This window comes from Sciurus vulgaris, assembly GCF_902686455.1.
Source record: "Sciurus vulgaris genome assembly, chromosome: 10".
Classification (NCBI taxonomy): domain Eukaryota; kingdom Metazoa; phylum Chordata; class Mammalia; order Rodentia; family Sciuridae; genus Sciurus; species Sciurus vulgaris.
Window position 1 is genome coordinate 113,800,958 of NC_136470.1, and position 27,404 is coordinate 113,828,361.

Consider the following 27,404-nt stretch of genomic DNA (forward strand, 5'->3'; position numbering starts at 1 on the left):
TTCACAACTTTGTCAAGTATCAGATGACTGTATCCAAGGATTTATCTCTGTGTCTTCTATTCTATTACATTTGTCTTCATGTCTGTTTTGGTACTAATACCATGCTGTTTTTGTCACTAGAACACTATAATATAATTTGAGTTCCAGTATTATGATCCCTCCAGCATCACTCTTCTTACTCGATTTCTTTGGCTACTCTGGGTCTCTTATTCTTCCAGATGAATTTCAGAACTGTTTTTTCTAGTTCTGTGAAGAATGTCATTGGCATTTTATGGGAATTTCTTTGAATCTGTATAACACTTCTGGTGGTGTGGCTATTTTGACAATATTAATAATGCCTATCCAAGAACATGGGAGGTCATTCCATCTTCTAAGGTCTTTTTTTATTCATTTCTTCAGTGTTCTATAGTTTTCATTGTGGAGGTCTTTCACCTCCTTGGTTAGAATTATTCTCAGGTTTTTTTTTTTTTTTTTTTGAATAGGATAGTTTTCCTGATTTCTTTCTCCGCAGATTCATTATTGCACTAGAGGGAAGTGATTGGCCTTATATATGTTGCTCTTGTATCCTGCTACTTTGCTAAATTAGTTTATCAACTCTAGATGTCTTCTAATGAAGTTTTTGGATCTTCTAAATAGAGGATCCTGACATCACCAAAGAGAGGTATTTACTTCTTTTTTCTCAGATTTTTGAATATTTATTGCCCATATGGATTAAAAAAAAAAAAAAAACCTTAAATGCAATGTGGCAATGGTCCTAACACACCTGTAAACAATACAACTGAAAATCTTACTATACTCATAGTTGTGTAGATCTTACTATACTCATAGTTGTGTAGAAGTTTTTAAGTCTTAAAGCCTCTTAACATAATCATGTGTATCTATGTACAAAACACACATAAATTTCATTTTAAAACATATGAAAGAGGTAATTTCAAAATCACACTAAATATAATAAATACAGAACTTGCTTTGTTAAAAATCTACAGTATACATTCAAGTAAAGATTAAACTTCCAATGCCAACTATGTTTGGGGCAAAAATTAAACATTTACAATAATCAGTTTCCTAAAAGTGCTATTTTTAATACCTATAAAGAGGAAACTTATTCTAGTGCTTTTGTTTCCATCCAAACAACTATATGTTCCTTTATTCACAGAACCAGATGTTTCTGTTACTAAAAATACATATCCAAAGCTTTTATATCCTTTTAAATAGATTTAGCATTTCAGCTCTTTGGGGAAAGACAGTTAAGTCCAAACAAACAACTCAGACCATCCTGAATTATAAGAGATGACTGACTTTATGACATACCCTGTTTCAACTTAGATGTGAAATCTGATGAATGTTAATGATACAAATCCCATCCACACACATCTAAGGTAAGTCATCTTTTTCTACATGAGAATTTGTATAGGTCAAGGAGCATCCACTGTAGCATCCTTCCTGTGACCCGGTTCTTGACGCCACACTCCACTTCTGATTTGTGCATTCTCTTCCAACCTGATTTGGTGTAGTTTCTTCAGGGATTATATTCAGTACATTGATTGAACTGCTATGCTCAGATACACAGGAAAGTGTTGGGCAAAAGTCTGAAGTAGAAGGTGAAGCAGGAAGAGATTTAGTCAGTTTAGACATGCAAACTGGAGACCCATTAGACACACTGTGAGGCTTCTTTTGCTGTGTCCTTGAGTGCATTGTAAGATTGTCCTGATCAGAACTTCCTGAGAAGGCACTGAAAAGTTTCACATTTTCTGAGTTATGGTGGTCAAATGTAGTCATATTTAAAAACTGCTGCGTTAGCCAACTGGCTCTTTCTTCTTCAAAAGCCTTTCTCGCCAATCCTAAGTGAATAGCAGCCTCTGTAAAGCTTCATCTTTCTCAAAATTCTTTTTTGCTCTTTAAAAAGGGACCATTCTTCTTTGAGGCATTCCTTTTCTTCCAACAAATAACAGTCTCATAATAGTGAAGTGGTATCATCATCACATGCAGTAGCAAGCTGCTGCTGTAAAAGTTGCTGCTGTGTTTTAATCATTTCTTTACATTGCTGAATTTCTAACTCCAGTTTCTCAGTTTCTTGTCCATGGTCTTGTCATGATATCACATCGTCATCATTAAAACCTTCTAAGTGTACCTTTGAAACTTGGTTATCAAGTTTTTCTACACAACTTTTCAAAATTCTCCACTGTTTTCGGATACTGTTTGTAAGCTGCTCTCTCACATTTTCACAGGAAAGGTCCCACATACTCTCTCTGGTTAGTTCTCCAGCATCTTCAACATCAGAGATAACCTACAAGTGATGTTCCTGTGCTATCATCTGCTCTTTCTCTAGGTCTCTTCTTTTGGGGAGAAAGAAGAGAAATCATTTCCTTTTTCATTTGCTGAAGAACCTTCTTAAGTTCAGCATTTTCCATTAGGATTTGTTTCTGATGATATTCATAATAATTCAAAAGAATTTTATACATTTCATCTTCATTCCTGGCTTCTGTTTTACCAGTCCTCCAGGAGCCTCTTTTCCTATCAGCTCTCCCCACATAATTTAAAACGTCCATGGTTATTTTTTTATTCTTCTTGTTCATAACAAGTTGATGCAGACGTTCCTTTAGTTTATTATATTCATGCTCTTTTCTCTTCATATCATGATTATACTGAGTAACTCGACTTGCAATGATATTTTGTCATTTTTGTGCCTCATCTTTCTCATTTTTCAGGAGCTGATGCAAATTCCTGTTCTTGCATTGCAATTGTCTGTCTCTCTCCTGAAGCTCAATCATTTCCCTCTTGGAGGTTTCCAGTTGTTCCTTAAGTTTTGCATAGCAGTTCTGTAGATGGTCCATATCACTTCCCAGTTTCAGATTCTTTGTTTCCACATTTTCCTGAGCTAGAAGTTTCTTCCGCTGAAGTACAAGTAGCTCATTCATACAATTTAAAACAGCAACTATATTTAATTTTCTCTTTGTCTCTTTACTTTTGGATTCTTCATATAATGAAGGAAAACTAAAAGTAGTCAATTCCTGATCAAGATATGAAATACTTTGTTCAATATTCTCTTCTGTGCAGAAGGCACTGAAAAAGCTGTGCACATTTTTTGATAAAGGTATTGAAGAACATAACACTTGCTGTGAATATAGACTTGATGGAGACATCTTTGTTTCTGAGGTATATTGAGAGATATTTTTACTTTCTGCAGACAGACCTGGATCTGTAATAGTCATCCAATCTCCCATAGCAATTTCCAGAGCCAGGATACCTGAGGAGCTAGTTCAGCACTGAAACATGTAGACCAGCTGCTGTCACTCTTCTAAGTAGGCATCTCAAACTAAGTGATTCTGAACGGAAATCTCCTCTGGGCCTCATTTTCCTCATCGTCTCGGCCCCCAGGAGCGGCCGGGAGTCCCCGTTCGTGGCGTCCTCCGGGGCTCCCGCACTCCCACGGCCCGCACAGGCGGCACCTAGTGCCCGCCCTAGTTCTATATTTGCATCCCTTTAATTTCTTTCTCTTGCCTGGTTGCTCTGGGTAGAGTTTCAGGGACTATGTTGAACAGGAGTGAAAAGAGTGGGCATCCTTGTCCTGTTCATAATTTTAGAGGAAATGCTTTCAGTTTCTTTCCATTCAGTATGATGTTGACCGTGGGTTTCTCATATATCACCTTTACAATGTTGAGGTAAGTTCCTTCTATTCCTAGTTTCTCTAATGTTTTAAATATTAATGGATTCCAGACTTCATCAAATGGTTCTCTGCTTCTATTCAAATAATCATATGATTCTTGTCCTTAACTCTATGTAGTGAATTACATTTTTGATTTGTGTGTGTTGAACCAATCTTGTTTGATTGAAATTTGATGGAATTTGTTTGATCATGGTGTAGTATCTTCTTAGTGTGTTTTTGAATATGGCTTGCCAATATTTTAGTAAGTATTTTTGCACCTATGTTCATCAGGGATATTGGTCTGAAGTTTTATTTTCTTGATGTGTTTTGTCTGGCTTTGGTATCATGGTGATAATGTGTTCATTGAATGAATTTAGCTGTGTTTCCTCCTTTTCTACTTCAAGGAAAAATTTGAGTACTAACATTAGTTCGTCTTTAGAGGTCTAATAGAACTCAGTTGAAAATCCATTGTGGTCCTGAGTATTTCTTTGTTGGAGGGCTGTTGTTATTGTTCTTCTTCTTTTTTTATATACATGACAGTAGAATATATTTTGACATGTTATATACATATGGAGTATACCTTCCCATTCTTCTGATATGGAATTAACGTCAGTCCTGTATTCATCTATGAACATATACGAACATAGGAAAGTAATGTCTGATTCATTCTACTAACTTTCCCATTCTCAATCCCTCTCCCTTCCTTTCATTCCCCTTTATCTAATCCAAAGTACTTCTATTTTCCCTATCCCGCACCCCTTATTGCAAATTAGCATCTGCATATCAGAAAGAGCATCCAGTGTTTTAATTTTGGGGATTGACTTGTTTTACTTAGCATAAGTCTCTAGTTCATCCACTTATTGGCAAATGCCATTATTTCATCCTTCTTTAAGGCTGAGTAATATTCCATTATGTATTTATACCACATTTTCTTTATCCTTTCATCTGTTGAAAGGCACATAGGCTGGTTCTATAGTTTAACTATTGTGAATTATCTGCTATAAACATTGATGTGGCAGCATCACTATAGTATGCTGATTTTAACTCTTTAGTTACATATCAAAGAGTGAGATCACTGAGTCAAATAGTGGTTCCATTCCAAGTTTTCTGCTTTCCAGAGTTCTTGCACCAATTTGCAATCCCACCAACAATGTATGAGTATATATTTTTTCCCCACATCCTATTGGAGGGATTTTAATTACTGCTTCAGTTTCATTGTCCAGTATTGGCCTATTTAAATTTTCCATACCCTCATGGTTCAATTTGGGTAGCTCATATGTATCTAGAAATTTGTCAATATCATCAAGATTTTCTAGTTCATTTTAGTATAAGTTTTCTTTTTAAAATTTTTTTTTCATTTTATTTGAAATAATATACAAGAATACAGTATGCAAAATTGAGGGACAATATCATGAAAAAGTATAAATGAACTGAAATCAATTTTATAATTGTGATTCCTAACCAGAAACATCACTTGGTAAGTAATATGTAAAGCCATGATTATATCTCAGAGCAAAAGCCAATTGTCAATGTATTTGCTCTAATTTTAGACAGTTGGAAGAAAAGTGAAGTGCAAGTATTGCAGTGCAATTAGTGCAAAGTCTGCCCCCACCATAAAGATATGATGACAAAATATATTTAAGATACATTGGTGAGGAGATATAAAACACAAAGTTAAAAAATACAATGGCATTGGACTATTAATACCACCGTTATAGTGACTATATCCCAATGCTATTAACTAATTTTACCTTGGCCCATACTAGGTCTCCACTGGAATAATGGATGAGTGCTGCCATATGCTGCATGAACTCAGCATGCCTGTGGTAATTGCAGTAGGTGGCATTTTTCACTGGGACAACCACACCAACCACCTTCCACATGTTACATAGTCTCTTGGCACTGGCCAGACTGAGTGCCTTGTTTGACACAGATGCTGGGTCACACGGTGGTTCCTTACAGAAAGGCCAACCCTATCTTCTGCTTCATTTCATCTCATTTACGAGATTAATTAAGCAGTAATGAGCCAATGAATAAACAGCAGTTAAATATTTTTTAAATTCCCCTTTCTTACAATTTAAAATAAAACAAGTGTACACTTCTCCTTTCTACTATACTTTAGCACCACAGGATATCAATTTGCAAGGTGGAAGGAAAATAAGGCAATTTGGTTTGCAATGTTGACAGTTGTAGCATACTTAATGCTCTAATGGAGAAAGCAAATCCTCACTCATATTATTAAATCATTTCAAGACTCAATGCTATCAGTGTCTTGTGCTCACATGAATTCAGGACAAATGGTGTGACCTAGATCTTCTTAAGTCGTTCCATCAAGAGTCAATGTTTATGTAACTATATACTTAAGAACACAAGCATCCTGATTTAATGTTGTGAGCCTGAATTTGTTCTTTTCCTTTTCCAACTCTCAGGATTTAAACATTTTTGTTCTTCAGCCAAAGCCTTTGCTTCTAATGTACACATCCTTCTCTCTTTATTCTTCATTTTCTTCCCCCTGTCACCAAGGGTCACACTTATGACTCTCTTATCTTTCCCTGGATTTCTCTGAGTATATTCAACTCTATATTTTTTGGTGAAAAGCATGAAGGCACTCATTGGTCTTTTACACTTATTAGATGAAGTGGCACTCGCAGTCCCTGAGCCGTGGTTTTTCACAGCTTTACCATACAAAGAATTGGAAAAGAGCTGTGATGATCCAGGTGAGCTAGTTTTTGCTGAATCCAGATCCTTAAAAGTCTTGACCACCAGGTTCTCCACAAGATAAAGATGCACAATGCTGATGAGCCATTCTACTTAACACATAAACTTCAGAAGAATCTATAGGTGTGAAGTCACAGCTTTTAAATGTATCGAAACACTTAAATCATCAAAATTAATGGTATCAGGGTATCCAGGAGGTAGACATACATCACCAATATGAATTTCACAACATGGAATGCCATGCTGTACTGTAGTCAAGCTTGGATAAGATGATTATCAACCTTTATTTTTAACATAGAAACAGTGGTCCAGCTTACACTCTACAGTAAGTAAGTCATCTTCTACTATACCAGGACCAAAAGTCAACTTCAGTACAGACTTACCAAATGACACACTTTCTTCATATCATAACTTTAGACCATCAGAACCATAACCCTTATGAGTACCCATTTGGAGTTCCTCCTCATTATCACACTTCAGCTCTAGCAAAATCTTCAACATCTTGCCATTCCTTATTGTTTCCCTTATGAAATCACAGTGGTGTGTATTTTAAAAAACAGTGCCAAATAGTTCCACCATCCTAAATCATCATCATCTGACAGGAAGGACTTGCAGACTGTGTCAGCTTCTGACTCACTATTTGCCCTTCTATGTCTTATTGGTGTTTTCTCCTTCCAGGGGTGGTGAGGGAAGACTGGCTTGCTCTTTGAAAAAGAGGACACTGGTGGAGGGCATGCATAGGAATGTAAACTTTTTCTTGTAGCTATTATGTGCACAGGAGATGATCTGTTGTAAAAAAAAAAAAAAAAACACTGCATAAGTGGACTTTCTGGACTCATAGTAATATTTGCTTATCCGTTAGCCAATCCACTTCATTTTCACAGTAAGTATTTTCTGATATATCTGAGGTATTCTGGTTCCAAGATGTCCTGCATATTCTTGGTGAGAAACATCTGAACTCAACTGGTATATGACAGATTGGGTAGGATCACTTTGAACAGCCTGAAGTTCAGGAAGGTGTATTAGTCAGGGTTCTCTAGAACAGAATCAACAGGAAGTATGATTATTAGAAGGGGATTTATTAGATTGATTTACGTGACCAGAAACTGGATAGTCCACAATGGCCATCTGCAGGCTGGAGAACTGGAAGAACCAGTATTTGTACAGTCTAAGAGGTGGAAGTCCCAGAACAAGAGGGATCAACAGTGCTACCCTAGTCTGAGACCAAGGCTTCTGGAAACTCCTTGGAGAATCACTGGCAGATTCTGCTTTGGAAGAGTGAAGAAGTGAGAGTCTGATATCCTCAGATGATCAAAGCAGCAATCAAGAACTCATTCAAGAAAAGTTGAGCTTGCATCTGCATTTGCTTCCTTGTTCTTCCAACTTTTATTCCATCCAAGCCACCATCTTGTTGGGCAGTGCCGCCCATGCTTACGGAGGGTCCTCACCTCAGTTCACTATCCCACATTCCAATCATTCCTAGACATGTCCTCATTGACACACCCAGAAACCTCATAATCATCGGCATCTCTTAATCTAATCAAGTTGACAATTCAAATTAACCGTTACAGAAGGTCATCAAACTCCATGTGCTCACCATAGGAGTTATATCCAGGTGAACATGGCAAATTCTCCTATACTGTAGCAACTCCCATTAGTCATTCATTCCTGAAGTTCTCTTGTCCATCACCAGCAGGAGTTTCTGTACTACATTAGGTATCTGATTTGTCTTCACTTCCCACCCCATGTTACAGTGCTCTGAATTCTCAATTTCTATGTAAGCCATGGCCTCCAGCTTCTTTTGCAAGAATTCTCATAAAAGAAATTTCTTATTTAGTAACTGTTTTGTTGTGAAATTCAGAGATACTGTATTACACATATCTATTTCTTTAGAGTTATCCTTTATGTATTAACATTGCTCTTCCTGAGGTCCACAGATAGATGTAATCTCTCTTGTCTTCCCTCTCACTCTACAGAACTCTTTGGTTTCCTCATTCTTCCCAGCTAGATTGTTTTTTTAATTCTCCATCAGCAGGTCCACCAATCATCATTTACAGTTCACTAATATCTTCTTGTAACTTTATTAGTTTTTGGCACCTCATCTTAGTTATATAACACCATCCCAACACTCTAAACCCATCACCATTACCAAGTCTTTAGTATGAATTTTCAAAATAGTTTCTAATCATCCTCTGGATTTCAGAAGTGTCTGGTGATATCTCCTCTTTCATCTCCAGTTTTGTTGCTTTAGGTCTTCTCTTTCTTTTGTAGTGGGTAACTGACCCAGGCATGGATATAAAATAAACTAAGGATGCTATCTACAAAAATTAGTGCCTGGAAAAGGGACAGAGTTCCCCTCCCCATTCCCACCAGCTGGTTTTCAGGAAACCTAATTATCACCATTCACTCCTTCCTTTTGAAGGTAAAGGACTTATCCTAGGATCTAACTCCTTTCCTTTAAAGTGTAAAAGCACCTGTGAAGATTTCAGGCCCAAGCCTAGAGATTTACTCATGTCCTAGTAAGAGGAGCCAGTCTCCCTTTTCACACTTTGTAAACATACTTCCCACTTGAAACCCTTACACAATCATATATGATGTTTTTGGGAAATCTGTACACAACTATATATTATTTTAGACAAGAAAATTTATGACACTACACAGCCTATTAATATTGTGAAAACCTGGTATGTGCAGCTCAGAATTTGGAGTGCTGATCTCCTCTGGGCCCACCATCTCTTTATTGAAATGGTCTTTCACATCCTGTGTTTGCTCTGTTAATTTGTTCCTTAGATCTTTTAGCTCATCAGTCATTTTAATAATCAATTTTTGTAGTCTTTCTCTGGATTTCAGTCCCCTTTTATTTGGGGAGGAGTATGAGGGATTGAACTGAGGGGAAGTCAACCACTGAGCCACATCCCCAGTCCTATTTTGTATTTTATTTAGAGACAAGGCCTCCCTGAGTTGCTCAGTACCTCACTGTTATTGAGGCTGGCTTTGAACTCATGGTCCTCCTGCCTCAGCTTCCCAAGTCACTGGGATTACAGGCATGTGCCACCAGGTCCAACTAAATCCCCTTTGACAGCTGTGGGTTCCTTTGTTGGGGAATTGTAAAGTTGGAGTGGAAAACTTATTTGTCTGTTTCCTTATGCTTTCAGAGATCTTAGACTTACACATCTGTTGAGATGGATTCTTCTTCCTCTTTTGTGAGGGACTCCTTTGATGAGTAGTTGCCTCTTTCATAATAAGTCTTGTGCTATCTGTATATCTTAGCTTCAACACATAGGCTCAACATAATCCAAATATTAATTTCAACCTCCAATGCCTCTCATTTTTCCACTGCAGAACTCCTGGTTTAATTTATTCTTAAAGAGCTGTTACAACAGCTGTGTTCCTCTGAACCTTCCTCTTGGAGCCTCTCTGTTTTTGCTATAGGAGCTGACATTCATGAGTGGGACCTGAAGGACCCTGAGTCATCCTACCTGGAGGTCTTCTTATCAATTTGGAATTTTTTTCTCTCCCCTTTTCTGTGTGTTAAAGTTGTAAGGAATCCCACGAAAACCATGCCGGACACGGGAAATCACATAAGGGAGTTTATTAAGCAAACAAAGTGTCTCCCTGCAGGGTAAGAGAGAAAATGAGAGAAAAAGAAAGGTAAAGAGAAAGTGTGCATGCAAGAAAGAGTGGAAAAGCGAGGAGGAGAAAGAAAGTGAGTCAGGGGGAGAGAAAAGCATGAGAAAAGATGGCAGGGTAGCTACCATGAAGCAGTTGAATTCTACCTGGCTAACAGGAGACCAATAACAGAGAAGGATACTTGCAAGCTGACTGATGAACCAATAGCTAGCTAGGATGTTCACAGACTGACAGTAGTTGGGAGGTGGGGAAATGGCTGCAACGGAAAGGGTGGGGAGAGCAGCTTTGTACATTACATTCCCCCATTTCTGTTTTTTTTTTTTTTAACCTCCCAAAATTATTTATTGAATTTGACTCCAGTATAATTTTTAAAATCCTTTCTCAAAAGCAGTCATAAGAGAAATGTCAATTTTATTAAAATTACAGATTCATAAGAACATCTAAAAACACATGGTATCAGTAAAAGCTGTGCCATTTCAAAAGGTTGCTATTGCTTCTCTGTCCTCAAGTAGCTCCCATTGCGCTGTACATCATTACATAACCCATTTCCATTTCCCATTGAAAATAAAACGAGGCATGGGGTGGGCAATGTTCCAATGTTAGGCACTTCCTTAACTTCATTCATCTTCGTGGATAGAGAAGGATCTCGGTACAGGAATATAACGACAATTAACCACATTTGAAATGGCTCTGGTAGTACATTTGGTAAAATGGAGAACCCAATGTTTTGCCCTGACTTGGATGGATGAATAAAACTGCAGGCCATGATTTGGGTTTGCCTCGATGAAGAGTACACGTGATAGGCATGATTCCTTGTCTTGGTGATGTTTTCGAGATAAATGTTAGTGATGTCCTAAAAATAATCTTCCCTTTTGCAATCCGAGTTTGGATGCCGCAGTCACTTGTAGGGTATAAAAATATGTAAACATCCTCCTCCACGTTGGTTACAGGACATCCATATCCCAGAAACGCTTCATCAGGAAGCAAATACCAATCGCCAATTGTCAGTGCTTTAAGGTTGATTTGCAGCCATGTGAGACTACAGTAGACCTTTACGCCTGTGGGTGCACTGTATCCAAACAAAGTCACGGCAGCAAGGAGAACTAAAGCTAGCTTCCCAGGAGCCTTCATGACACCAGACCAGAGGCAAGAGCCTGAGGACACAGAAACAAGGTCCCATTTCTGTTTTTATAAGAAAATATTTTGTTCTCCAGTTCTTTCCTGCCTATCTCTCCTTCCTGCCTAAGTGACTAAAACTGATTTTGCAGGTGAGATGTAAAAAGTCCATTCTCCCTGGGGCAGTCTTCAACTTCCAGACTTCCAGAGGCAGATGGTTTTCATGGACTTTATTTCCTCGATTTGACTGATCCCCTATTTCTACATTAACTGCCTGTCCCCAATTCTGGCTTCATTCACCCCTCTAATTTTAGGAACTCCTTTACTGCTGTAGGGAAAGGGGGCAATGACCAGTCTGGCTTCTTTGAGTTGGAAGGGGACAGTGTGGGGCAAGCAGTTTGGAGTTCCCTTTTTAGAAATTGGGTTAATTGAGGGGTCCATGGTAGAAGTCTGGTTGAGGAAGAGCAGGTTGTAAAGGCATCTGGGGATGGGTGCTTCTATGAGAGAAAAACAGAAAGACATGAGTACTGAAGTGAGATTGATACAATATAAATGTCGCAGAATCTGAAACATGCCAATGCATATCATAAAGATGACAGAAGTCAATAATCCCTCACCAGGGGGTAGAAGAACTGAGAAGTTGTTCCCATAACAAAGTCTAGCACAGGCTGGAGAGGACAAGGCCTTTATTTAGGAACTTTAACATTGTCCAGGTTATCAGGAATGTAAACACAACATTTAGTAGAGATCTCTTTACTTCTGTTACTAGCAAACATAGATTAAGCCTACCTGTATCTGTAGGCCTTAAACTGACTAAAACTTCTGACTCTGGCAGTTTCTCTTGATAGTTATCAGGCACATTTGCCTAAGAATCTCTCTTTTGTAGCTTTTAGTCTTTATTCCAGTGGGCTAACACAAGTGTAATCTTAAGTTACATCTTAAGTTATATTAAACTATTATTTCTTTTAAATGCCCAAGAATGGCTATATTTTGGTTTTAACTGTTTTGCTAGGTGTTTAAGATCAAGTTGGTCAAAGTGACCTGTTCCTGTCTGTTAAAGAGTCAGCTGAGGTCCCACAGGGGTCTCTCATAGAGAACTTAAGAGCAACTTCTTAGCTCCATTTAGTGCCATTGGTTAGGCAGGGTCTCCTCGATGAGGTGGCTTCCCTTGAAAGCACCAGGGATGTCTCCCTTTTTCCTTGACCCTTCCCTGCAGCAGGTGCACTGAGTGACTTTTCATTCTCTAGTGGTCTCATCAATCTCCATGATCAGGAGTTTTTGTGACACACCCAGAGTTGCAAAGCTCCGTAGAGAAATCCTCTTGTTCCCTGGATTCAGGCTGACTGAGTGCAAGACCCAAATATGGACTTTTCTTGACCTCTGTATTTAATCTCAATCTCTAAGTTTGATCTTAACCATCAAGCAAGTCAGTCTCACCAGTCATAAAGTAAGAGTACTGGGCTTTAACTTCAATGTCTTTAAATTTACAGTTATTTACCCCCTTTTATCTAATTGGGGTCTACATTATCTGTCCTATAGGTGATGGATTACTATTCCAAGTTAATTTACAGTGTTCACTCTGAAGCAGTACTTCCACAAAATATTGATCAGGCAACAATTAGAATCTACAAGGAAAATACAAAATGGGATCACCAACAGTAAAACATTCAGTTTGTGCAATAGCTATCTTGAATTTTAGCTGAGTTATTCATTATATCCCCTGTTTGAGATCACAGTAATCTTTACAACAAACATCAAACCTTTGAACACAACTTTAAATGAGTTAAAGTCTGGCTTACTTTGGAGCCATTCTAATGTGCAGCAGGGTTGTGAGACAGAGCCTTATCTCAGGTAAGGTGAGGCTTTTAGCTCTGTTCTCTGATGGAAATGCAGATCTAAAGAGTTATGTCAGCAATCTTTATATATGTCTTATTATTAGGTTAAAGACTATGTTAGCATTATTTTTTGTTTTCAGGAAAGTTAGAGGCTAGGACATCTAACAGAACTTTTTCAGAGCTGCAAAGTGCAATGTTAGGAGCTCTGTGTAGCTCTCAAGGAAGTCCACTGTCCAAAGTTACTGTAAGGTGGGCAGGAACCAGAGAAGGGAGCTGATGAAACACTGGTTACCTAGCAAAAGAATTCCTTCCTGACCAAGAGCAGTGTGCCTGAGATCAATGTACTGCCACAGCAGTTAGGCATCTTGTGTCCCTGCACAGGAGCACTCCCAGGCACCAGGCATGCCACAGTCATGAGGTCAGAGACCCCAATCTCAGTCACTGTTGTCCCATTTTTGCTACTGCACATTACACTCTTTCTTAAATGTCCTTTTAAGAAGTTTACATATATTGACTTCTGAGTCTATATGAACATTCGTTAACACAATTTAACATTATATCTAAAACATGAATTAAAGAAAGGCTGAGAGAGCTTTTAAGTTTCCTTTTTTGTGGCAAAGTGATAAAATGCTTTCATGCTTAACCTTTAAACAAATTGGGCTCTCAATAACTTTTTGAAATACATTTAACAAATTTTACATATACCCTATTGATGACAGATCCTATAATAGAACAGTAAATGATAGGTTTACCATTACAGACAAGTTTAATTTGGAGAATAGCAGCTTGATAAATTTTCTGCTTTAAAGGCTTGTATACCTGGAAAATATGAACACATTTAATATACAAAGAATAATGTTTAAGTATGTTATCACATGGAATAACTTTGTAAATCAATCAATCAGATATCTCTAACAAACACGTTTGAGTAATCCCATACATGTAAACTCTAATTCACTCATCTTATTGTTAAAAAAAAAAAAGTATGCCTTTACTCCATGTACAAACAGAGAAACAACATGTATCCCATTTGTTTACAATAAAAAAAAACAAGATATCAGACAAGTGTAAAAAAAACAAGATATCAGACAAGTGTAAAAAAAACAAGATGTCAGACAAGTGTAAACAGTATTTGCTGTCTCTTTCCTATTGAAGAAAAGTCCTAGAAAAATTGATGTTAGACATTTTATAAACATCATTTTATTAGTTTGACCACCTAGAGACTTGTGAGTTAATTTTAAATACATTTTACTTCTATTAGTTTACCCAATTTAAATTGAACCTTTTTAAATCATGTGAATTAAAAGTATTTGGATCCATTTTTAAATTTTTAATTTTTATGCTTGCTTTATTTAACACAAAAGCAAAGGCCTTATAATGCTTATCTCCTTTGCAATGTATCAGATGTCCAAAAATAACTCTAGAGTTGGATAAAAAGAACTGATCAAAAATCATTAACCTAGGTATGTAGGATCAAAATTGTGAGCTCAAAAATATAGCATTTAAGAAAAACAAAAGTCCTAGAAGAAAAATGACAATGGTCATTAATTATAGCACGAGAAAATGAAAAAGAAGAGGTGAAAGGGGGAGAAAAAGTATTCTGAGTTGCAGCCCAGGAGAAATTTAAAATGGACAGTTTTTCTCCTTGGGTTTGAGACTGGTTTCCCACTGAGCATTCTGGTTTCCTCCATTTCCATTTCAATGTAAGCCTTGACTGAGATCTGGATCTGAAAGGGGCTAACATGTTCTAGCAGAAACTTGGTGCCTAGGGCATTTTAACCCTTTTTTCTGGTTAGTAATCAATTCAGGTTTGGATGCAGAAAATTGTGAAACAATTATCTCCCACTACTTGTGGGGAATGGGGCTGCTATATTATACTCCTTACTGGGATATGCCACTGATGGTTGGACTGGTTACTCCCTCCACACCGGCATATGCAGGACCTTGTGGCAGGAGGACTAGGTGAGCTGGGCTGGGGAATGGAAGCAGAAACAGAACAGGGTAAAGGAAATGGAGAAGCAGGGGAAGATGGAGAAACGGGGGCCGGAGGTGCCTGAGCCTGCAGGAAGAGCCAAGAAGGAAGAAAGAAGAGACTTGAAGATAAGGAATTCCTTTCCATCCGCCCGCTCACTCACAGAAGCTGTGTGCCATTACACAAATGAATTTTGATGGCTTTAAGCTGGGGGTCGGGTTCCAGGGTTGACTGCCAGATTGGAGGACCCATATTTCATGGTGGGGACTGATACGGCCGAGTCTGTGGCCAGGGCGTCCCGAGGCCAGAGTACTGGGCTGGAGATGAGGGGCAGCACATTGATTGTGTCATCATACAGGCACCAATGTGTGTGCCGTGCAAAAGCTGAGAAGGGTTTGAGGACCTGATATCAGGGTTTGCGAGTGTGAGTGCGAGTGCGAGATGAGCCTCAACCCTGAGAGAGAATCTCCAACATAAAATCAGGAATCCACCGGGCAGATAAAACTGACTATAGGGGCCAGCCATAACTATAAAAGTTGTGACTGTGGGTACCCCCCCAGCTGCCTCGAGGGTCCCGGATAAATTGGCCTAGGGGAACCAGCCTAGAGGATTCACCAATCTGAAGTCCGGTGATGAATGCAGAGCAGAGCATCCAGGCAGAATGGAAGGGGTGAGCACTGGGGCTCAGATGGGGTTCCGCTTGCTTAAGAGACAGTGGAAGAACCCATCCCAAGTCGCGGCACCAATGTAAGGGATCCCAAGAAAACCTCACTGGACACGGGAAATCACATAAGGGAGTTTATTAAGCAAACAAAGTGTCTCCCTACAGGGTAAGAGAGAAAATGAGAGGAAAAGTAAGGGAACGAGAAAGGGTGTGCACTAGAGAGAGTGGAAAAGTGAGGAGGATAGAGAAAGTGAGTAGGAGAGAAAGAAGCATGAGAAAAGATGGCAGGGTAGCTACTGTGAAGCAGTTGAATTCTGCCTGGCTAACAGGGGACCAATAACAGAGAAGGATACTTGCAAGCTGACTGATAAACCAATAGCTAGCTAGGATGTTCACAGATTGACAAGTGGTTGGGAGGCAGGGAAAATGGCTGCACCGGAAAGGGTGGGGGGAGCAGCTTTGTACTTTACACATAGGGTAATAATGTCCATCTCAGTTCACTACCTTTCCTTTCCCTACCCACTCCCACCCCATTTCCTCTACACAATCCAAAGTTCCTCCATTCTTCTCTTACCTCCACCCCCTCACCCCCACTCCCCCCATTATGTATCATCATCCACTTATCAGAGAAAACATTCCACCTTTGGTTTTTTGGGGATTGGCTTATTCCACATGAAATTTTTCAAAACAAAACATTTAAAATTCTCAACAGCAGTAAGCTCATAACTACACCTGGTTCTAAAAAATGAAAAGGAAAAATTACTTTACTTACACATGGTCCATCATGCAGTTTAGTTAAGCTCCTCACATCTGAAAGAAAGTATATTTTGAAATGATTATTTTTGCTCTGTGGTATATAAATTGTAAGTAAATTTTTTTACAATAACATTTAGCTAGGTTTAAAAGGGAACTCTTCTAATAGTGAATTCTTAATTAACAAATATTTAAAACTACCTACTGTATAGCTCTTTGTCAGTGATTAAATATATAAAATATAGGTTGCCTTAGATAAAATATAGCAATTCAAAATAAGCTTTGACAATTCAAGTAGAAATAGAGAATAGAGAATGTGACCTAAATTTAAAATATACATTTGATGAAAGTTGAGATATTACTAGTAACCTTACAGGATTAAAAAGGACCATAAGAAAATACTTGTAACAATTATATGTCAGCAAATTAGATAACTGAAATGTACAAATTCAAATTTATACAAACACACAAACACTGACTTAAGAAGAAATTTACAAATCTCAAAATAACTATAACATGTAAAGATATTGAATTAATTATCAAAAACCTCTCATTCTGTGAACACAGTCAAATACTTTCATTGCTCATCCTATGGATTCTGCCTTTGGATCCCCTTCTTCCACCTGGCAGAAGTCTGCTTTTACTTTTCTTTAATAAAGCTTCTTACTTTCTACTGTTCACTTCCGTGGTGTACTTCTCTGGCATTATACTTCAACACCTGAGGAAGCAGGACTCGTCACTGGTAAACAGTGGTAAAACTACCATCACAAGAAAAACCCAAGATTGCAGACCAATATCCTTTTTGAAGAGGCACAAAAGACTCAACCAAATGTTAGCAGACTAAATACAATGGCACAGTAAAAGGATTATTCACAATGATCAAGTGGGATTTATCCCAAGAATTCAGTGTTAAACCTAAAAACAATGAATAAACTCATGTAATAATGTCACCCTAATAAAGGGGGGTAAAACACACAATGATTGCTATGAGAAAACTATATCATTAATATAGAAAACATGTTTGCATCTTCCCACAATACTAGAATGTATTGAATAACAATAAATTTACTGAAAACAATATATTCACAAGCTTCAGCAATTTTATTCACTTTATTCACTGAGTACTCATGATTCACTCGGAAGCTGTGAGTAAAAACAATCACAAATTATTTTATTCCAATCTTAACTACTAATATCTATAACACTAAATTCATATATCACACTTCACACAAATACACACACAGAAAGGCCAAGAGGAGGGGAAGAGAAAGGACAGAAAAAATATTTGAAGCAATTTGAAAATTTCCCAAATTTGATAAAAACATTAATCTATGTATCCAAGAAGTTCAACAAATTCAAAGTAGAATAAACTCAGATCCACACATAGAGAAATTATAAAATGGCCAAAACTACAACAAATCTTTAAAGCAACAAGGGAGAAGTGAATCGTCACATACAAATGATGTTCTGAAAATTACCATCGGCCTTCATTTCCTTCACCTGGAAGTGGGATTGCTGGATCATATTGAAGCCAGAATTGGGGACAGGCAGTTAGTGTAGAAATAGGGAATCGGGTCAGATCGAGGAAATGGAGGCCATAAAACCATCTGCCTCTGGAAGTTGGAGACTGCTGTGGGAGAATGGAATGTCAAGGACCTGCAGAACCCATTGATAACCAAATTTACCTGCCCTTGTCAGAGACTACAGGCAGGAAGATGCTGATTAATGCCCCCTGGGCCCTTACCTGCCTGAGTCACTTTGGCCCTCCCCTGCCCCATCCGCTTCTCACCTGCAAAACCAGGCCTAACCTGTAGGCAGGAAGGAAAGAGATAAGGGGAGAGAATGGGAGAACAAAACCCATAAAAAGGACAGGATTTGCTCATCCCACGGATTCCGCCTTTGGGTCCCCTTCTTCCACCCGGGAGAAGTCTGCTTTTACTTTTCTTTAATAAAGCTGCATTTTCCACTCTACATTTGCCTCGGCGTGCTTCTCCGGCGTTATACTTCAACACCTGAGGAAGCAGGACTCGTCACCCGTAAAGAGCGGTATCAATATGGGAGTTCTAGTTTTAGTTTTTTTGAGGAAGTTTCAAACTGTTTTCCACAGTGGCTGTGATAATTTATATTCTCACCAACGGTCTATTTTCTCCACATCCTTGCCAGCCTTTGTTGTTTTTTGGTTCTCTAATAATAGTCATTTTAACTTGGGTGAGATGGAATCTCAATGCAGTTTTGATATGCATTTCAAATGGCTTAAGATGCTGAGCATTTTTTCATATATTTGTTGACCATTTGTCAGCATACAAAATAAACACTTGCCTACCCAGGTTTATTGCAGCACTATTCACAATAGCCACCAATATATAGAATCAGCCTAGGTGCCCAACAAGAGATGACTAAATAAAACACAGTAAATATACAGTGGAGTATTAGTCATCCATTCAAAAAGGAAGTAATCCTGTCATTTGCAGGGAAATGGGTGGAACTAGAAGACATTATGTTGAGTGAAATAAGTCAGACTCAGACAAGTATGGCATGGTTTGTTTCATATGTGGAAACTGGGGAGAGGAATGAACTAAAAGTAAGAGTGGACAATTACAGACTGGAAAGTGGGTCCAGCAGCAGGGAGGGTTGAAGGAGAGTAGATATGAAGATGCACAATATAAGTGTGTCTGAAAATGTCACAGTGAAACCCATTAATTTGTACAATTAACACGTGTTAATAAAAAATTATATCTGATTTCTTTCCAGAAACCACGGAGGTCAGAGCAGTAGGATGATACAAGGTGCTGAAAGAAAATGACTATCAACCAAAAATTCCATATCCAGTAAAACTATTCTTCAAAAGTAGAGGTGAGGTTCCAGAGATAGGTGGCACAGCACTGTGAACAGAAAGGATGAGACTTAGAAGCTATGAAGATGGGGACATGAATTTTTGTCTTAGCCACACATTAGTCAAATCCCTGAGCCCTCTTCAAGGCCTATCTGTGTGCACTTTCTTACAAACACTATATCTGGTGAAGAAACCTGTCAGTTCATCTTGTTCTTACAAAAGTGAGAAGCCTGCCCTGGCTTCCTCCCTTCTGTCACCTCTGATGCTCTCCTTTGTATAGTCGAATAGCAAAGAGTGTTAATGCCATGCCCCAAGAATAGAGGTAAAAATAGACACATGGATAAGACTGAGAAGGAATCCAAAAGAAAGAAAAAAAGAAAGAAAAGAAAGAAAGAAAGAAAGAAAGAAAGAAAGAAAGAAAGAAAGAAAGAAAGAAAGAAAGAAAGAAAGAAAGAAAGAAAGCTGCTGTTCAAAGAGGAAGAACGAGAGGATACTTGGATCATTCAAATGTTAGGAAATAGGTAATAACCAGGGACTTGTGTGGATGTTGGACATGAAGAGGTTATATATCACATTCAGTGGGAAGCAGAGGGAAAGTGTTTGTACATACACCTTAGATATCACATTGATTGATCTCTGACACTAACAGGATAACAAAGCTGATGGCTTCTGAGAAGACATCCCAGGTGAAGCTAGAAGTCTGAAGGTATAGGACCATCCTTCCAAGCATCCTGAAAGCAGTGACACTGATTTTACGTCTGGCCTGGCATGTGATGATTTTTATGCTAACTTGTAGCAGAATCATGTCGATATATAGATGGGTATGGATATAAATATATGCCCAAGAGGTGCTTTGTGGAACCTGGGATTTAATAGCAATTTTGAAATCGTGTAAGGATAGTAGTTGTGAGAACTGAACACCAGGGGGCACCCAGGTACCTTGACATTGGAAATGCAGCTATCACTTTTAGCTTTTTTAGATCATATGCATGTAGAATTCTCTTCAACAGATCAGAAAGATTTTATGAATGGTGTGCCTTTCAGAAGTCACAAACACTAAAGCTATACTTTGAGTGCTTTATAAACACATGAATTTAATTTTCTAATGACTTGGAAAACAGAAGGGAATGATAACTTAATGAAAATATGATCCCAATTTATGGAGGAAGTTACAGCTGAGAAATATAATAAAGAAAATGTCATGCTGCTCAGTACATTGACCCTTTACCTTTGTTGAAGAGGTATTCTATGATGTGGAGAAACTTTTTTTTTTTTTTTTGCTTATATTGGGAATTTACGTTTACCCTTCCTTATTTTAATTTTTCTCATCAACTCTCTACTAAAGTGAACCTTGGGTTAGGCTGATTAGGTTTCATTATCCACAGTGAAATCATAAGCAACTTTATTTTTTCTTTTTGTAGGACTGGGAATGAACCCAGGACCCACAAGGACCCAGCACACTATGTGCTCTAACATCTCAATTACGTCTCCAGCCCTTCCTATACAACTTTTAAGAGATTTATCCGTCACACAGATCCTAAAGCTTTTATTCTTTTATTCTGAGTGATGACCTCCAAAGACCTCATTTTTACTATATTAAAATAATATATTTTCTTCAGTTATCCTGGGAATTACTGGTTTCCTGGTACTAGCATCTTTTGAGTCTGTAATACTGTGGGTCCCCCAAACTGCACCCTGATTGTTAGATGTCTGTTGCAGTCATTGAGGTTCAGACACTAGACATGGTTTCTCATGTCAGTTTTAGTATTTGTATAACGGGGAAAACAAAAAAGCCAAATCTTGCCCCACCAAATATCATTTATCCTGATGAAGATTACTATTCCTTCTCTTGAGGAAAAGCCAAGAAGAAGAAGGGGAGAAAGAAAGAAATTTGATCTACTCTTGTGTCTTTGCCTTTTTCTCTTAAGATATTGGGGTTGACCTCTAAATCTTAGACAAGGATGTGGATTTTCTTCTTAAAGGAAGAAGCAGATATCAGGAAAATTTTCTACCTCTCCAAATAGCTTCCTTGCTGCAAACTCCTGTGCATTTTAGCCAGGCATAATGAGGTAGGTATACCTGTAATCCCAGCAACTCATGAAACTGAGATAGGAAGACAACAAGTTCAAGGCCAGCCTCATCAACTCAGTGTGATCCCATCTCAAAATAAAAACAAAAAGAACTGGGGATGTAGCTCAGTGGTAAAGAGCCCCTGGATTCAATCCCCAGTATAGGAAGGAAGGAAGGAAGGAAGGAAGGAAGGAAGGAAGAAGGAAGGAAGGAAGGAAGGAAGGAAGGAAGTAAGGAAGGAAGGAAGAAAGTAAGGAAGGAAGGAAGGAGAAAAAAAAGAAAATGGGTATTTTACATGAGTGTTACCCAAACATTTGATACGTCCAAGAATTAAACCACATGCCAAGTTGAAAGCTAAACAAAGTTGTTTTGCAGAATATTATTCATTCAAAGACCAATAAATCATTAGCTGGGAAGATTCTTCGTCCAGATTCTTCTTCCTCCTCTTCATCAAGCATGGTTGGGGCATGAGGATGAGTCTCCTCTATGGTCACATCATCTAAATGTGGTGGCTACTGCTACCAAGTTCTCTCCACTTGATCCTTGTTCCTGGCATAGCACTCTCACCACAGTGGCTTTCTGTTTCTTCATTGAGTAGGATCATACATACCTTTGGAGAGCACAGGGAGGGATGGAAGAAATGGGGGAGCAAGTACTGGAATCTCTAGAAGTAAGATTTAATAATGATACAGGAAGAGGACTGAAAAAGTCTCCCCCCACACACACACCTTTAGTTTCCTGCTTTGAGTGCTTTGAGAGAACATTACAGAATGTTGGAGTAGAATTGGCAGTCACCACTGTAGGTGACCTGGTCACTGCCACATATGGGTCCACTGGGCTAGAAGTAGGAGAAAACCAATACTTATTTATATTCTTGATGCAGTCAACCTGAAGGTGAGACATAACCAGAAAACTGCTTCAGATGTCTTCTTCCAGGTCATTATCACTGGTAGCAGGGGAGAGGGAACATCAGTCTAGGAATTGAAAAACAGTCTTCATAATCCTGTGTTTGACTCTGTATTTACACCAATAATATGTATAAAAGTCTAATGTAACATATAATTGGCACTTTCTAGTCCCCCATAAACTCCTTATTGAGATGAAAATCTTTGCCCTGCTAACTACAAAATGTGATTGTTAGGTTACTGAGAGCAAAAATATTGAAATGTCTTTGAAGATTGAAATTTCTTAAGAACATTACTGAATGACATATATGTGGTAACAGATGGCAGCAGGCTCAAACTTATCAAAGAAGGGTTAGGATGTAGACAGAAGCTGACAGAGAATGCATTATGTGATGTTGGTGTGAAGGAGGCAGGATGTATGTCCTGAATATCAGAGTGAAAAGACTGTCCACTGCAACATGAGATTGACCTGAAGTTAAGCCATCACCTCCTCTACCTTTTAATAGTGCAAAATACTTGCCTTCTATCTCAGAGAGTTTTATGAGAAGATTGGAATAATGCATGAAACGAAAGCTCAGGGACATCAAATGTGCTTCATATGTGGTTTTTTTATTTGTTGTTTGTAGATATACATGACAGTAGAGTGTATTTTGACATATTATACATACATGGAGAACAACCCATTCCAACTAGAATCCCATTCTTCTGGTTGTACATCACATGGTGTTACACTGGTTTTGTGTTCATATATAAGCAAAGGAAAGTTATGTCTGACTAATTCTACTGTCTTTCCTATTCCAATTTCCTTTCCCTTCTCTTCTTCCCCTTTGTCTAATCCAATGAACTTCTGTTTATCCCCTCCCTACCCTCCCTTGTTGAGTGTTAGCATCCACATATCAGGGAGAACATTCAGTCTTTGGTTTTCTGGGATTCGCTTATTTCACTTAGCATAATATTCTCCAGATGCATCCATTTACTGGCAAATGCCATAATTTCATTCTTCTTTATGGAAGAGTAATATACAATTGTGTATATATACCACATTGTCATTATCCATTCATCTGTTGATGGGCATCTAGATTGGTTCCATACCTTGACTATTGTGTGAATTGAGCTGCTATAAACATTGATGTGGGTGTCCCTATAGAATGCTGACTTTAAGTCTTTTGAGTATAAACCAAGGAGTGGGATAACAGAGTCCAAGGGTGGTTCCATTCCAAGTTTTCTAAGGAATCTCCATGCTGCTTTCCAGAGTGGGTGGGCCAATTTGCAATCCCAACAACATATAAGTGAACCGTTTTCCCCACATGCTCACCAACATTTACTGTTGCTTGTATTCTTGATAATTGCCATTCTGACTGGAGAGAAATGGAATCTCAGCATAGTTTTAAATCATATTTCTCTAATTGCTAGAGATAATGAATATTTTTCATACTTTTTTATATTTTTTGAGACCACTATTTATATTTACTTTTTGCATTTTGATTCATTATACATAAATGGAGTAAAACCTTTCATTTCTGGGATTGTACATGATGTAGAGTCACACCATTCACGTAATCATACATGTACATAGGGTAATGATGTTTGTCTTAGCCATTATCTTTCCTTCCCCTTGCCCCCGCCCCTCCCCTCATCTCCCTCTACACAACACAGCATTCCTCCATTCTTTCCTTACCCACTCCCCTCCTTATGTATCAGCATCTACTTATCAGAGAAATCATTTAGCCTTTGAGTTTTGGGGACTGACTTATTTCACTTAGTATGATATTCTCCAAATCCATTCATTTTCCTGCAAAGGCCATAATTTTATTCTTCTTTAATGGCTGGGTAATATTCCATTGTGTATATATACCACAGTTTCTTTATCCATTCATCTTTCGAAGGGCATCTAAGTTTGTTCCACAATTTAGCTACTGTGAATTGAGCTATAAACATTGATGTGGTTGCATCACTGTAGTATGCTGATTTTAAGTCTTTTTTGTATAAACTGAGAAGTGAGAGAGCGGGGCCAAATGGTGTGTCCATTCCAAGATTTCTAAGGAATATCTATACTGCTTTCCAGAGTGGCTGCACCAATTTGCAATCCCACCAGCAATGTATGAGTACCTTTTTCCCCACATCCTCACCCACATTTATTGTTGTTTGTATTTTTGATAATAGTAATTCTAATTGGAGTGAGATTAAATTTTAGGGTACTTTTGATTTCCTTTTCTCTTATTACGGGAGATGTTGAACATTATTTCAAATATTTGTTGATTGATTGTATATCTTCTGTGAAATGTCTGCTCAGTTCCTTAGCCCATTTATTGATTGGGTTATTTGTATTTTTTATTTTAAGTTTTTGGAGTTTTTATAAATTCTGGAGATTAGTGATCTATTTGAAGTGTGTGTGATAAAGATTTTCTCCCACTCTGTAGGCTCTCTCTTCATGTTATTGATTGTTCCCTTTGCTGAGAAAAAGTTTTTAAGTTGGAATCCATCCCATCTATTGATTCTTGTTTTTATTTCTTGGGCTTTAGGAGTTTTGTTAAGGAAGTCTAGTTCTAAGGCAATGTGTTAAAGATTTAGGCCTACATTTTCTTCTATTTGGTGCAGGTGTCTGGTCTAATTCCTAGGTGATCCATCCTGAGTTGAGTTTTGTGCAGGGTGAAAGATAGGAATTGACTTTCATTTTGATGCATGTGGATTTCCATTAGTTGAAAAGGCTATCATTTCTCCATTGTATGTTTTTGGCACCTTCATATAGTATGAGATAACTGTGTTTATGTGGGTTTGTCTCTGTGTCTTCTATTCTGTACCATTGGTTTACCTGTCTATTTTGGTGCCAATACCATGGTTTTTTGTTTTTGTTGTTATTGTTGTTGTTTGTTTGTTTGTTACTACTGCTCTATAGTATAGTTTAAGGTCTGGTAGTGTGATGTTTCCTGCTTTACTCTTCCTGCTAAGAATTGCCTTGGCTATTCTGGGTCTCTTATTTTTCCAAATAAATTTCAAGATTGCTTTCTCTATTTTTATGAGGTACATCATAGGAATTTTAATTGGAATTGCATTGAATCTGCATAGTGCTTTTGGTAGTATGGCCATTTTGACAATAATAATTCTGCCTATCCAAGAACATGGGAGATCTTTCCATCTTCTTTTCTTTACTTTCTTTCTTTAGTGTTCTGTAGTTTTCATTGTAGAGGTCTTTCACCTTTTTTGTTAGATCGATTCCCAAGTTTTTTTTGTTTGTCTGTTTTGGGGTTTGTTTGTTTGTTGTGTGTGTAGTTTTTTTTTGTCTGTTTTTTTTTTTTTGTTTTTGTTTTGTTTTTTTGTTTTTTTTTTTTTTTTTTTTTGGGCTTTTTTGAATGGGGTACTTTTCCTAATTTTCCTTGCAGAATATTGTCACTTATGAATAGAAATGCATTAGATTTATAAATGCTGATATTAAATCTGGCTATGTTGCTGAATTTTCATTTATGAGTTCTAGAACTTTTCTGGTGGAATTTTTTGGATCCTCTAAATATAGAATCATGTCATCAGCAAATAGCAATACTTTGAGTTCTTCTTTTCCTGTTCCTATCCCTTTAATTTCTTTGGACTGTCTAATTGCTCTGGCTAGAGTTTCAATGACAATGTTGAATAGAAATGGTGAAAGAAGGCAACCCTCTCTTGTTCCAATTTTTACGGGGAATGCTTTCAGTTTTTCTCCATTTAGAATGATGTTGGCCTTCAGATTAGATCCTATCTGTGAATAGGTTTTCCAATGTTGAGGTAAGTTCCCACTATCCCTATTTTTTCTAGTGTTTTAAGCATAAAGGGTACCATATTTTATCAAATGCTTTTTCTGCATCTATTGAAGTGATCATATAATTCTTAACTTTTAAGTCTATTGATGTAATGAATTACAATTATTGATTTCTGGATTTTGAACCAACACTTCATTCCTGGGATGAACCCCATTGATCATGGTGCACTATCTTTTTAATGTGCTTTTGTGTAATTTGCAGAATTTTGTTAAGAATTTTTGTATATATGTTCATCAGGGTTATTGGTCTGAAGTTTTCTTTCCTTGATGTGTCTTCATCTGGTTTTGGTATGAGGGAGATACTAGCTTCATAGAATGAGTTTGGAAGGGTTTCCTCCTTTTCTATTTCATGGATTACTTTGAGCAGTATTAGTTCTTCTTTGAAGGTCTTGTAGAACTCGGCTGAGAATCCATCTGGTCCCAGGTTTTTCTTGGTTGGTAGGCTTTTGATGACTTCTTCTGTTTCATTGCTTGAAATTGATCTGTTTAAATTGTATATGTCCTCCTGATTCAGTTTGGGTGATCATATGTCTCTAGAAATTTGTCAAAGTCTGAGATTTTCTATGTTGTTGGAGTATAGATTTTCAAAATAGCTTCTAATTCTATTTTGTATTCTATTAGTGTCTATTGTGATATTTCCTTTTTCCTCATGAATTTTAGTAATTTGAGTTTTCTCTCTCCTTCTCTTCATTAGTGTAGCTAAGGGTTTATCTATTTTGTTTATTTTTTCAAAGAACCAACTGTTTTGTCAATTTTTTGAATTGTTTCTTGTTTCAATTTCATTGATTTCAGCTCTGATTTTAATTATTTCCTGTCTTCTACTACTTTTGATGTTGATCTGTTTTTTCTTTAGGCCTTTGAGATGTCATGTTAAGTCATTTATTTGTTGACTTTTTATACTTTCATTGAATAAGCTCAATACAATGAACTTTCCTCTTAGTACTGTTTTCATAGTGTCCCAGAGATTATGTTATGTTTTGTCAGTGTTCTCATTTATCTCTAAGAATTTTTTTTATCTTCCCCATGACATCTTATGCTATCCATGCATCATTCAATAGTGTATTATTTAGTCTCCAGGTGTTACTTTCTACTTTTTATTTTATCATTGATTTCTAATTTCATTCTGTTATAATTTCATATAATGCAAGGGATTTTTTGTATTTGCTAAGAGTTGCTTTGTAGCATAACATATGGTCTATTTTAGAGAAGGATCCATGTGCTGCTGAGAAAAAAGTGTACTCACACATTGATGGATGGAATATTCTGTATATGTTAAGTCTAAATTATTGATTGCAGTATTGAGTTCTATGCTTTCTTTGTTCAGTTTTAATTTGGAAGATCTATCCAGTGGTGAGAGAAATGTGTTAAAGTCACTCAGTTTTATTGTGTTGTGGTCTATTTGATTCCTGAAATTGAGAAGGGTTTGTTTAACATACATAGACACTCCATTATTTGGGGCATAAATATTTACA

At 37.6% G+C, this 27,404-nt stretch overlaps 2 pseudogenes across 2 annotated transcripts; both read right to left on the reverse strand.

The window, feature by feature from the left end:
• Nucleotides 1-1,355: 1,355 nt before the first annotated feature.
• LOC306670996 (afadin- and alpha-actinin-binding protein-like) lies at nucleotides 1,356-3,306 on the reverse strand (annotated as a pseudogene). The gene has a single exon. The product of its transcript is annotated as an afadin- and alpha-actinin-binding protein-like (transcript).
• Nucleotides 3,307-5,838: 2,532 nt separating this feature from the next.
• LOC306638293 (HMG box-containing protein 1-like) lies at nucleotides 5,839-8,175 on the reverse strand (annotated as a pseudogene). Its single transcript has 2 exons — nucleotides 7,934-8,175; nucleotides 5,839-7,376 (listed from the first exon to the last, which is right to left on the reverse strand). The product of its transcript is annotated as an HMG box-containing protein 1-like (transcript).
• Nucleotides 8,176-27,404: the final 19,229 nt, after the last annotated feature.